At 44.3% G+C, this 13,021-nt stretch overlaps 1 long non-coding RNA gene across 2 annotated transcripts in view; it reads right to left on the bottom strand.

Annotated features, from left to right (window-relative positions):
* Positions 1-10,455: 10,455 nt before the first annotated feature.
* LOC135272058 (uncharacterized) overlaps positions 10,456-13,021 on the bottom strand; it is a 90,225-nt gene continuing 87,659 nt past the window's right edge. For both annotated transcript variants that reach the window (XR_010340164.1, XR_010340166.1), the window contains one exon: positions 10,456-12,211. This is a non-coding gene — a long non-coding RNA (uncharacterized LOC135272058). The remainder of the gene's footprint in view (positions 12,212-13,021) is intronic.

The following is a 13,021-nucleotide window of genomic DNA, read 5'->3' as shown; positions in this document are numbered from 1 at the left end:
ATGACTTTCCACTTTACTGGCATCTCAGCATTCTTAGAGAAAGTCCTTTTCCATGTCTAACTTAAACGATTCCCACTACAGCAGAAATACGTTGTATCTTAAACAGTTCTCCATAGAGCAGAAAAAGAATTGGTATAAATATATAGCCTCGACTAAGTGGCCACTATAGTATTTTTACCTTTACAATTGATATCACAGTACTTTTCATTTTTATCCTCTGATCATCTCTCAGCTTCTAGCAATGGCCTGTCAGATACCCTACCCATGTCAGAAGAGTGGTTAAAATGCTGGTTTGATTATCTTTGCTTCTTGTGGAGGCCTGGAAAAAGATTTATAGTTTTCTTGAAAAGGCCTGGAAGGAGGCTGTAATCATTTCCTGACTTTGTTCTGGAAGCTCTCCAGCTTCTCCACGAATCCCTTATGCTAGAGACGAGGATTACGGCCAGGGGATCAGTTTCACTTTCCTGTCTATCTAAAAGTGTGGTCGTCTGAGTCTTTCCTTGTCTCTGCTGGCAATTCTAAAAGCAAAGGCTGATGCCCAGTCCACAGGAAAGAGACAGGGGAGGACAGGGGAAGGCAGCAAGGGTCTCACCAACATTTTGATTCCTTCAGTTGAATGCAAGCTCCCTGAGAGCAGGGGCCACAACTACCCACTCACCTCGTGTCCCTAGTGCCTAGCCTAGTGTCTGGCACATCGAAAGTGCTCAGCCCTTTTGTGGAATGAATAAATGAGTGAAGGCACACAATGTGCCAAACACAAAGATACTGGAGATCTTGTTTTTCAGATGGGAAAATGGAGAGCCCAGTATTATTTAAAATGTCAGCAATGGGCAAGGCTTCAACCCCCAGTCTTTGGCTTTCGCTGTCTAATACATCCTGCTGCTTCCCATCTAAAATGATGCCTTCCTTTATCAAGTCATCTTGCTTTACCTTTGCTATTACCTCGCTCAAGTTCAACTTTTCAGTAACAAGCCTGGACCCACAAAGCCTGCCAGGATCAAGAGCCTTCTCTCCACAGTTAATTAACCCATCTGTGTTCTGTCTCTCACTAACCTTGCCCCAGTGGTCTTCCCCATTCTCACCTTAAGATCTGCAGCCTTCTGGGGGATTTATGAGTGTATTTTAGAGGATTTTTTTTTTTTTTGAAACAGAGTCTCACTCTGTCACCCAGGCTGGAGTGCAGTGGCATGATCTCAGCTTACTGCAATCCCCACCTCTCAGATTCAAACGATTCTCATGCGTCAGCCTCTCTAGTAGCTGGGATTTCAGGCATGTGCCACCATGCCCAGCTACAGAGGCTTCTTTTTGAGTAAACTATATGTGGAATATTAGAAACCGTGACTGCCTCAGAGCCACCATCTGCCCGTATTGATCTCCACGGCCCAGAGGCTTGCAGCTCCTGGTGTGTCAGTGGTCTGGGTAGATGCCTGCAGCACCTGAGGCGGTCCCAGGATACTAGCATCAAGCTGCAAACTGGTTCCAAACAGTTTCCCTTTCCTGCAACCCACCGCCATGAGCTCCTGAACACTCCTGGCCTAAAAGCCCCAGAAAATGGTGAGGACAGTGCCTTGTTTGGGTGGCCCTCCCACCCACTCCCAAGATGCAGTGTTTCTCTGTCCAGGCTGTCTGCTCCCTGTATCCAGAACAGACCAGCTATGGACCTCTGCTGCCTCTGCTTGCCTTGGCTCCATTCTCTTTGGCAGAGGCAGATACAGAGCTAGCCAAGGCCTGGGTGAAAGGCATACTTTTGCATTTGTGCCGGCCCTTCCCATCCATTTACAGGTGTAACTTTTACAAAGCCTGGATTCCTGTGTGCTGGCACTGGGCCGGTGTTGTCTTTAAGAAGCACAGGACAATATCCAAAATAGAATTTAAAAGGAAATGCATTCTTTATTCATCCGCATGTAAGTCATAACAGAGAATAGAGATAGGAACTCTTTAACATTCGCTAAATTCCCAATCTATCTTTCTTTCTTTCTTCTTCTTCTTTTTTTTTTCTTTTTTTTTTTTTGAGACAGGGTCTCTCTCTGTCACCCAGGCTAGAGTGCAGTGGTATGATTATGGCTCATTGCAGCCTCGACCTCCTAGGCTCAAGCAATCCTCCTGCATCAGCCTCCCACATACCTGGGATCACAAGTGCACACCACCATACTCAGCTAATATTTTTATTTTTTGTAGAGACAGGGATCTCACTTTCTTGCCCAGGCTGGTCTTGAACTCCTGGGCTCAAGCAGTCCTCCTGCCTTATCCTCCTAAAGTGCTGGCATTACAGGCACAAGTCACCGTGCCCAGCCTAAATTCCCAGTTTATTCTCCGTCTTCTCTGTTCATAGTTCCTCCAATGAGACTTCTCAGATCCCTGAAGAAAACTCCTCTACCCCTTGCTTCCATGACTGCCTTTTTCCTCCAGCCCTATTCTCCTCCTGTCTTGGCATTTTATTAGATAGCTTGAGTTTGCTTCTTTCCCAGCAATAAGGAATCTTTTCTCTTTGGAAGAGGACAGAAATCAAGGGCTCCGTCATCAAAGATTCTCTTTAGAGAGCTAGGAGGAGGGAGAAGTGAATACTCACACAGAAATCAGCATGTCCCATCACTTAGACATTTTGCAGAATAGGCATAGCTTCATTATTTTCTTATTAGTCCTTAACTCCTAGAAACATATTTTCAGTTGTTCTTCGTGATGTTCAAAGTGCCACATCAACAATTATCATCCCAGCTTGGAAACTGGGTCTGCTTGCTGGTGAAAAGCAACAACTCTATTGATGAGACCAGCTTAGAAACAAGGCTGTGATAAGTTTGAGCTGGTAGATCTTACCTGGCTGAAGCAGGGAAGGATGCAGCTACATCAAGTCTCTTTCTTGTGTGCAAGAGCCTGTTCATCCATTCATTCATTCAATCACTGAACCAACATTTTCTGTGCAACCACTGTTCTTCTGCTAGATGAGAAGAGACTGAGATGAATAAGACTCAGCCCTCATCTTCAAGGAACTCACCTCCAGTTGAGGAAATAATCATGTGATCACATCAACCATAACACAATTTGGTGCATTATAGCAGACTAGCAAGGAACCACGGGGCCACTGGGATAGAACAACTAATCCTGACATGGGATATGCATGGATCAGCCTAAGAAGGCTTCCCAGAGGAGGTGTCATTTGATCTGGATCAAAAAAGAAAAGTAGAAGCTTTTGGATGAAGACTGGAGTATAGGCACTTCAGAAAAAGGCATAGAATAGGTGATATCATAGTTACTTGGAAGAGGATGCTATTTTGGGGAAATAATACAAGTTCAGAATAGCTGGAGTGTATGTGGCACAGAGTATTGGGAGTTGACACAAGCAAAAATGGGAAGGACCTTTGAAATTTAAAAAAATATACTGGAAGAAAAAGGAAAAAAATTACAATTACCAATACCCCTCATCATTTCTTAAATATTAGATAAAGTGAAGCACAGTAGAAATCCCCTTTCTGCCCATGCGGAACCACAGCTAACAGTTTGATAGCTACCCTTTCGTCTTCTTACACTATGCAATCATATTTAAATCAAGCTTTAGAAACAAAAAATTAAGTATCCTAGATCTACTGATCTGCAGGTTAATTTTTTCCAGATAATAACATATTTTCACAGACCAATTTACACAGAACTATTGTGTTATTTTTAATAGACAACAAGGAACCAGTAAAGGACTTTAAGTTTGGGAACAAGTGGATCAGATCTGTTTTATATGGAGCCTGGACGGGAGAGAAGAGGACCTGGGCAGAGAGTCCACTCAGGGAAGGCCGTGGTGAGAACTCCATCGAAAAGGCCACAGGGATGAAATTTCAGATTTCTGAGGTAGAATCATCAGGATTGTGACGGGTGATGGATCGGCTGTGTGAATGGCTTGGTGAAGGTTCTTTTGCTGTATGTGACAGAAGTCACTCAAGGTAAGAAACATTTTGAAGCAAGGATTCAAAGGCAGGAACAAAGTGGGGCCTGAGGATGGCCTGGAACCGAGAACTAGAAAGCTAGCAGGAGTCAAGATCACTGCTTACTCTTTCTAGGGCGTAGATCTCTCACTCCAACTTCCCTCTGAAGGTACACCTCATTGTCCTCAGTGTCACGACTTCACAGGCTGGAGCCTCTCCCAGCTACAGAGCAAGTGCTTAGATCAATCCAATCCAGACCAACAAAACCCGAATCTGGGGGGACACCTGGCCAGTGTGTGTGTGTGTGTGTGTGTGTGTGTGTGTGTGTGCGCGCGCGCGCGCGCGTGCGTGCACGCACGCGTGGTGTGTTGAGGACTAAACTCTAATATATATATTTTTTAATCTTGCCCAAATTCCTATCTAAGGGGTCTAGGGAGTCATGCCCTACAAATCATAAATTCTCATCAATGGGTTTTATCTAACCCTATATATCGTGACTTACTTTCCAACCTGATTCTGGCGTAGTATTGAGACAAGGTAGAAAATCAAAATATTTTGATTTTCTAATCAAAATCAAAATCAAAATGTGTTTCCTTGCCATATTTTTGAATAGCCCTGCAAAGCTGTTCTTTGTGGGAGAAAGTTTGCATCTGTAAAGAAACTCTACTAACATAGCTAGATCCTTTTCTTCCTGACCCTCCCAGTCCTAAAGAGATTAGCTGATATCTGAATAGGAAACTTTTGTCATCTATCGCCTCTAAGGGTAGCCACTATAAGACTTTTAAAGAACTTTGGTCTCCACAATCTTTATCTTAACCTGAACATTCCCTTTCTATGAATCCCAGATCTTATAGACATATTCAACCAATTGTCAACTAGAAAATGTTTAAATTCACCTGTAGCCTGGAAGTCCCCCTCCTTACACCCCCACCCCCACCCTGCACTTTGAGTTGTCCCGCCTTTCTGGACCAAATCAACGTATTTTCTTAAATATATGTGATTAATGTCTCATGACTCTCTAAAATGTATAAAACCAAGCTGTGTCAGGACCACCTTGGGTACAGGCTCTCAGGACCATGGTCACTCATATTTGGCTTAGAATAAATCTCTAAATATTTTACAGGGTTTGACTCTTTTCATAGACAGTGTTTTCAGAATTCCTGGGCAACTTCAATATGGAGCGAGGTTGAAGAATCTCCAGTTTGGCACGGCCCAGCGACTTGGAGGCGCTATTTCCAAGTTTGCAGGACAGAGGATATGATTGGCCCGGCCTGGGTCAGGGGTCCACGCTGGTCCAATCAACTGTGGCTGTGGACAGAGGCCCCGAGACACCGTGGGAATAAGCAGGGATTCATTTAACTCGCCTCTCCTGCTGGGGAGTGGAGAGGGAGGGAGGAGTGGCCCTGACAATGTCAAGGTTCTGTGGTTCCACGTGGCACAGGCAAATCAGGTTCTCTCCCAGGCAAAGCCCTGGTCTGAGTGGAAGTGAGTACTTTGTGTCACTGGCAGGGGTCCCATTAATCCTTCCCTTCCCAAAAGGACAAAGGGAGCAGCCTAGTCCTTGGGCTGCAATCCCCAGGCCTCCCTCCACCAGAAGCCTGAGCTGCCTGAAGGCGCCTCTCTCAGAGCCCTTTAACCAAGTCCAGAGGCAAAGAGCCTGTCTGCTGGGAAGTGGAAGCAAACAGCTGTGAAATGATAGGTTCTGGAATCAACTTGTTTGTCAGAATGAATAACGGGAGTGAATTGTGGCTTCATATTTCCATCCTGATTTGGGGGAGGGAGGGAGGCGAGAAATTGCTGACTAGAGGAATTTGAATGCCAGAGAAGCTGGCCATTTGTTGTGTCTTCACTCATATTTACTTCAACTGTTGTTAGGAAGTTCCTCCCACTCACCTAAGAGCATCGCCCTAAATGGAGAATTCCTCGCACCCGGCCTCAAAGCGAGGAAGGGGACCCTGGGCTGCATTTGAAGGGACTTAGTCCAACCGCAAGAGATTCATGTTTCCTGCGCCTCCAACTCAAAGTCAGATTGCTCCGGGGGCGTGGAACTTAACGTAACTGTCCAACCCTAAGAGCGGAGGAGGGTGGCTTGGAAAGAGCCCTCTGTTTTCCTTTCTGCCAGGTCTTATCTTCCCTTTTCATACCCTGCTCTTGACCGCTGCTTCCACAGTGTTTTTATACTTCGCCCACTTGGCAATGTATGCACGCGTTTTTGAGTGAATATTTTTCAGTTTTGTTTTTATTTCTGTGGGGAAGCTAAGAGGGTTATATCGTTGTACCAAGACAGAGGACTTACTACAGATTGAGAAGACTCGGATCTCAAGTCCCAGATCTTTCAACTGCTAGTTTTGTGCCTTAGGCAAATGACTTCAGTCCCCCGACCCCCCATTCTCTGTTATTATCGCTATCACATGCCTGTGTTTCCCAGGGGATTCTGAACATCTTAATATTAAATTTTTATTTATCTTGGTAACAAACCCAGTGCCTAGTACATTACCTAATACATAAAAACATTTTTTTTTTTAAATTCTGAAATATAAATTCTCACAGTCTATGAAATTGGGACAATTACACCAAATTGTAAATATTAAATAAAACAATTCATGTGATTTATAAACTATAACAAATACTATGCTTAAAAGTTGGAATAATGTCACTATAAAATTTTGTAGTTTTTTTTTATGGTTCTCTTACTGCATACTTAAAAAGTTTAGGGTTAGGAGTTTGTGAGGAAAACCTAGGAGTTTTTATTTGCAAAATTTTATTAATTACATGACTTACTCTGTTTCTAGCATAAGCCTCTGTTCTCACAGTGTTTTTTCATTTAACTAGTTACATTGCTTAATGGTTAATATTTGTGATATAAAGGATGATAGCTCTAAATGAGGATTTGTCAACCTTTGCACTGTTGACATTTCGGGCTAGATAATTCTTCGTTGGTGGGAGGGGCCTGTCCTGTTTAGCAGCATTCCTTGCACCCCACCCACTAGATGCCAGTAGCCCTTCCCCCTCGTTGTAACAACCAACCGTGTCTCCAGACATTATCATCCCCTCCTCACTGTTGAGCACCATCGCTCTGAAGTTATCACTTGTGCTGTTTTCTCTTGCATGTTCTGTTTCTAACTGTCTCAATATTTTAAATGTATATCTCTTAAGTGCTGCAAAATCAGACCACTCCGAAGTCCACCCAAAGTATTTTTCTCTGACTTGGGTCTGAAGGCACACATGTCCTTCATAGAGCATTTCCCTAGCTTGCCAGAGAAATTCCCTCTTTCTCCCCCATTCTTCCTCTATACACAAGGTTGGCACAGATCAATCCTAAAATTCCATTCACCATGACTTCCAAAAGCAAGTAGGCTTCTTGCTTTGAAAGGCTGGGACGACGTACCTTCTTAGAATTCCCCAGGTGAACACATAATCAAGGCCCCACTGTCAGCCGCCCTGCACTAGAGGGACCCTTTATTTACCGCGTATGTACGCGTGGGTGTGGTCACTTTATATTATCATAAAGACAAGTCTCTCCTCAGTGAACAGACACCCATCCTTTCTTCACAAATGTACCTTATTTCTTAACTTCCCTCCCTTTCTCTGTGTTTGGTGTCTTTATGGACTTGTGCCACTTTACAGGCAATAACTTAATTTTTCCACCCCATTGATGGCTGGAGCCAGTGTTACAATCTTCTTGTAGCAGACAAGATGCCTGCTTTCCTCCCAGCTTCCCGTTTACCTGTTTCAAAGAGCACCAAAGCCCAAGATTTTGTCTAAAATTCATTTCCTACAAGATGCAAAAGCTGTTATTAATCACCTCCATTTGTTTGCCTCTGACCTTGGTGAGCACAAATGAACCGAGTACAAATGGTACCCACTCCTCTGAGCACTCGGTACTCCCTTAACAAATTCCTGTTTCCCTGATAGAAAAGATGCTGTCTCATCAAAAAATTGCCCTACGTACTGCGCACACAGCTCCCATTCCTTCTTCAGGAACCCATTCCTGTGGACAAGGAAGAAGGGGGCTTGCTGTCCTCTGACCACGTCTGCACATATTGAATGCCCAGTGTCTGTCTCCTCAACTTTTACTTTAGGTTCAGGGGTACATGTGCCGGGTTGTTACATGGTAAATTGCACGTCACTGGGGTTTGGCGTACAGATGATTTCATCACCCAGGTAGTGAGCATAGTACTTGACGGCTACGTTTTCAGCCCTCACCATCTTCCCACCCTTTTCCCTCAAGTAGTCCGGTGTCTGTGGTTTCCATCTTTATGTCCATGTGGACTCAGTGTTCAGCTCCCACTTATAAGTGAGAACATGCAGTTTTTGGTTTGCTGATCCTGCATAATGGCCTCCAGCTGCATCCATGTTCCCACAATGGACATGATTTTGTTTTTTTTTTAATGGCTACATAGTATTCCATTGTGTATATGTACCACATTTTCTTTATGTAATTCACTGCTGGGCACCTAGGATGATTCCATATCTTTGTTATTGTGATTAGTGCTATAATGAACATATGGGCACGTATGTATTTTAAGTGAATGATTTCTGTTCCTTTGGGTCTATACCCAGTAATGGGATTGTTAGGTTGAATGGTAGTTCTAAGTTCTTTGAGAAATCCCCAAACTGCTTTCCATAGTAGTTGAACTAATTTACATTCCTTCCAGCAGTGTATAAGCATTCCCTTTTTCCTACAACCTCGCCTGCATCTCTTATTTTTTTGACATTTTAATAACCATTCGGACCAGCATGAGATGGTCTCTCGTTGTGATTTTTATTTGCATTTCTGTAATGATTAGTGATGTTGAACAGTTTTGATATGCTTATTGGCTACCTGTATGTCTTCTTTTGAGAAGTGTTCCATGTACTTTGGCCATTTTTTAATGAGGTTGGTTGGTTGTTTTCTACAGTTGCTTTTGGCAAGAGTGTTTGATGGCTTAAGATTGCTATCTTTACAAAGTAGCTACATTTTAAATTACTATTCTGAAGATGAGCTGACACAATGCATCCAACATATTTCAAAGTAATTCCCTTCACACTGACAACCACCAGCACCACCGCCTCTTTGAACTCCTACTTAGTGCTTGATGTACATTAACTCATTTAAATCTCACAACAATCCTGATGAGGTTTTACTGGAAGTAAGAATTATTACTTCCATCTTACAGATGAGGAAACTAAAACTCAGAGATGTTGTATGACCTTGACCAAGAACGCACACTTGTTAAGTAGCAAATTTAGGATTTGATCCAAAGCAGAACAAAGTGAGATGCTGGACATTAGCAACCAGAACAGAGATTTCTCTGAAACTCTGAAGTGGAGTAAAGAGCTTCCTATCTAATCCCAGCAACTATCACATTAAGAAAAAGAATCTTAAAAAACATCTCTCGGAGTGATATGAAAAATACAAATTAGGAATCATAAAATCTGGGTCTTAATCCCTACTTTACTACTTTCAAGCTGAGTGATCAGGGACAATTTATCACCGCTGAGCATCAGTTTTCTCATCTAAAATGGAAATTACAGGGCTTTTGTGAGTAATTTCATTTTAACTGTTAATCTCTACAAAAATGTAGTTCAACCACAGGCATTTCCAAAGAGTCTCATCACCAAATCCTGGGAAGAACCTGGCTTCTCTGCTCAAGTTAAGTTGGACGGCCACTGCTGAGGTTGTCCAAAGGCAATGTTCTCTTTCTCATAACATCAGTGATGACACAGAAAAAGCGAGCATGTCAGGCTATGGGGCCGCTCCTCTAATAGGCCGTCCACATTTGGAACGTAGGTCTGGGCCTCTCCTGGCCAGTAACCACAAGGACAGGACGAACAGATGCAAGGGCATGCCTCCAAGTGGCTGGCCAGCACTCGGGGGCTTTGGAACACTGTGGTTAACCTCAGGCTCTGGCAGGAGGGAAAAGTCCCAGCTCCCAAGTTAGTCGCTTCCACAAAAGTAAACCAAAATGAGTCATGTGATGATGGAGAAGCCACCAGAGACAGCTCTCCATGTAAGGACCACAGTAAAGAATAAAAGCCAGCAATGGGAGAACTCTAAGCACCTGGATGGCCGATGTTTCCTTTTTAATGGGTTGATATGTGAGCTGTGTGACCAGACACGAGCGTGAGCACGGGTGTGTGCAGTGAGGGAAATCTGTGTGTATTCTTCTGCCTCCTCTGTGGCTGGTTTGCCAGCTGCTTCTTAACATCATCCACGCAGTTTGGAAACTTACACAGTAGTATTATTAGAGGGTGACCCTGGTTCTTTTTGGTATTACAAAATTGCCCTTTAAAAGTTTTTCTTGCTTTGATTCTGAGAGGGGGCATGGAGTGGGGTCCATATATTCTACCTGTGCACATTTGCAACTAAATATGAGTGAATAAGCAAGGACAGCCAGAGCTCTTGAAAGTAAATGTCTTAGAGAAGTGTAATGGGGGGAGCATACCCAGCTCCCAGTTCTGAAGAGGTTCTTGGCCTCTCTAACCCCAAAGAATGGGGAAAGGGGTCCTGTAGGCATGGTGAGTTTGCTGTTCAAATAAATATCACAGACGCAAAGAGTTTTGCAGAAGAGCGATTTATTAGACAGAGAGAAAGAGCTCCCATGCTGTTGCGGGAGGGGAATCCAGAGAGGGATATCCTTTCAGGTAGGGAGCAGCTAAAGTTTTAACCCTTGAGTTATTTCCTCCCTATTCATGTTCTCGTCCAATGAGAGGAGTTCTTTCAAACTTTCTCCGGAGTGATTGATCTTTGACTCTGATACCAGATTGGCTACTTGCTCCACAGCCCAGAGTTACAGAGCCCCCTCCTCCCAGAGCTTTCAACAGGATTTTTGGGACAAAAGAGTCCCACCTGACTTTCCCTACCTAGCCTGTGTGTGGGAAACCCAGACAAAGAACTTTACATTTGAAACCCCTCTGGTCCCCAGATGGAGGCGTGGAACTGGGAAATTCCTGCCTTTGAAACCACACCGCTTGTGGACCCAGAAAGAGGAGTTTCTTTAACACAGTCCCTCAGTCCCCCCTCTGAACAGGAAAGTCCAACTGCTGTTGGGACACGGGCGTTGATCACTCTCCAACTACTTCCTGCCGAATTGGGGTATAGAAGGGGCCCTGCAGTTGAGGTTCCTCCAGAGGTGAGTCTTCCAGGGGTGCAGGTTGATCCAGAGGTCCACGATAGAGCTCATGAGCCAAGGACATCCAGGGTTCCATTTGCAGGACCACTTGTAGCCTCATGGCCTCAATTCTAGAAGAAACGAATTTGACAAGAAGGTTAAAGATAAGAGGCCTCAAGGCCAGCAATGATAGAATGGTTATAAACTGCCTAGGAGAGGGTACAGCCAGGACAGCCAGTTGTTAAGCTCTGTGATCCTGTTTCTTGACGGTCTCTAGCCCTGCGTTCGATTGATTTCTGAGTTCTTTTAACTTTGTTTAAGACAATACCCGATTGGTTTACAAAGTACCAGCATTCTTCTCCTAAATAGACACAGGTTCCTCCTCTCTCTGTTGTTAGCAGATCCAGGGCCCTTCTATTTTGAAGAGCCATGGCAGCTAAAGAGTTAAGCTGCTTCTGCAGAAAGAATTAGCAACCCTTTCCATGTCACCATTTAACTCCCGGGATAGATTATAGTAAAACTGAGTAGAGGTAGTAATTCCTCCAATGCCAGTACCAAGTCCTCCTATTGTTCCGGCCCCCACTATGGAAGGAATAATTGGGGTTCAAGTATGGCGTGGCCTTGGCAAGAGAAGACTCTGCACCTGAGAGTCGGTGTAAATCATCGTGGGGGGCACTAGGAAGGAGAGGAGGCATATTTCCCCAGGGGTGCTGTTCAGGCAGCAGTAAGCTGAGGTGCCACAAACAAAGAATAAGCCTGGTGCTAGGCAGCTGAGGCCTGGGGGTAATAACCAAGTTTTGGCATAGGGAAGCATTGGAGTTGTTAGTAGAATTCACACAAGTGAAGTTTGAGGTAGATGGAATTTGTAGATTGGTGACCAAGGGACCTATAAGTCCTGGATGATTTGAGGGAGAGTTTATAAGATGTAGGCCAATCCATAGAGGCGACCGCATAGAATCCAGTCTCAAATAGTAAAGTTAAGAGTGATAGTCCTGTTAATGCCAGGACATAAATTAGACTCATGAGCAGTTACTTTCCGGGGGATCTTGTTGGAAGAGCAAACGTAGATCCTCTAACGGCTCGCAGTGTACCAAGGGTCGTCTCCTGGAACTTCAGGCTGCGGAGTGGAGGGCCTATGATCTTCTTCAGGAGGTGCCCAAGGCTTCAGCCGAGTGTGATGAATTCACGACTTAATTCCCACCACCTTAACTGCCGTTGGGGTAGACAGAATAACTGAAAATGGTCCTTCCCAAGATGGGCCTAGACAGGGAGAGTCTGAGGGGAGAGACTTAACAAGCACCAAGTCTCCAGGGCAGAACAACTCTTTCCCTTGTTTCCCTGGGCTGCCCTTCAGGTAAGGGCCTAAGAGCCTGTTGCTACTTAGCCAAGGAGGTTATGTCTTTTATTAGATCTGCTGTTTCCTTGTCTAATAGGAGATCAGTAGTAAGAAAGAGCCGTCCATAAAGCGTCTCATAGGGACTGAGTCCTATTTTCCGAGGAGAGTTTTGAGCCCTTAAGAGTGCTATGGGTCATAGAGAAGGCCACGGGAGGTGGTTTCCTGTGCCAGTTTCTTTAGGTACCTCTTAAGAATTTCCTTCATCTTCTCCACTGTCCCTGAGGACTGAGGCCTCCAAGCACAGTGAAGATGATACTGTATTCCTAATGCCCTGGAAATTCCTTGGGTCACTGGAGCTTTGAAGGCGGGGTCGTTATCACTTTGAAGACAGCGAGGGAGTCCGAATCTAGGGATTATTTCATTAATCAGGACTTTTATTACCTCTTGGGCTTTTTTTGTTCTACAGGGGAAAGCCTCCACCCAGTTTGTGTATGTATCTACACATACTAACAGATATTGATATCCCTGAGACTTAGATATATGGGTAAAGTCCATTTGCCAGTCCTCACCTGTGTAATGACTCGTTCGCTCTTCCCCAGGAGAAGCTTTGTGATGTGCCAAAGGATTATTTTTCTGGCATATTTCAATCCTTTGACTATTTGTTGGACAGCCTTAAAGAGACC

The sequence above is a fragment of the Aotus nancymaae genome, unplaced genomic scaffold (genome assembly GCF_030222135.1).
Source record: "Aotus nancymaae isolate 86718 unplaced genomic scaffold, 86718_ANA_hifiasm-v0.15.2.pri h1tg000103l, whole genome shotgun sequence".
Classification (NCBI taxonomy): Eukaryota; Metazoa; Chordata; class Mammalia; order Primates; family Aotidae; genus Aotus; species Aotus nancymaae.
Note: the sequence above shows the minus strand (reverse complement) of the source record. Positions and strands in the feature narration are given on the sequence as shown.